Genomic DNA, 619 nt, shown 5'->3' with positions numbered 1-619 from the left:
CTCCATTTGACATGAAACTTTCTAAATCCTCTCATATACTCCTAAGAAGTATAACTCTAAATTTTCAAACCCAAACTCCCACTAAATCATCGGTTCTCTTATRTGRSMAYTACTAGTACACTTAGTAAAATTTCAACATGCTCARCATTTTCTCCTATGTAAGCACATAATATCCTATTTACATATAATTAAGCACACTTATAAAATAATTTGGATATATTGGAAATGGGATGTTACAGCTTTGCCTTTTCAATATTAGTCTCGAAATAATTGAGAACTAATAGATTGTGTGGTATGCCCGGATTTTAGAAGTTTGGAACAGGATTCTTATGTTCTTTTAATCTTGACACAACTCTCGTCAATTTTTTTAATCTCACAACAACTACCCCTCTTATTTTCATTTTAGTCTCAGCACACAAACCCTTTTGTATATAAAGTTCACTTAGATATGGTTGTCCTCATGGGTAGGTTTATCAATTATGACATTCCATTGAGGTATTTCTGATAAGCACTCAGTCCCTTCTAAAATTACATTTTATGCTCAGTTGATCACAAACAGTTTATCAAAAATTAATATTTCAAATAAAGCATAAAGATCAGATAAAAATTGATCAATATA

This window comes from Cynara cardunculus, assembly GCF_001531365.2.
Source record: "Cynara cardunculus var. scolymus isolate 2C chromosome LG 13, CcrdV1, whole genome shotgun sequence".
NCBI classification, from domain to species: Eukaryota; Viridiplantae; Streptophyta; class Magnoliopsida; order Asterales; family Asteraceae; genus Cynara; species Cynara cardunculus.
The sequence above is the reverse complement of the archived record's forward strand: the minus strand, read 5'-3'. Positions refer to the sequence as shown.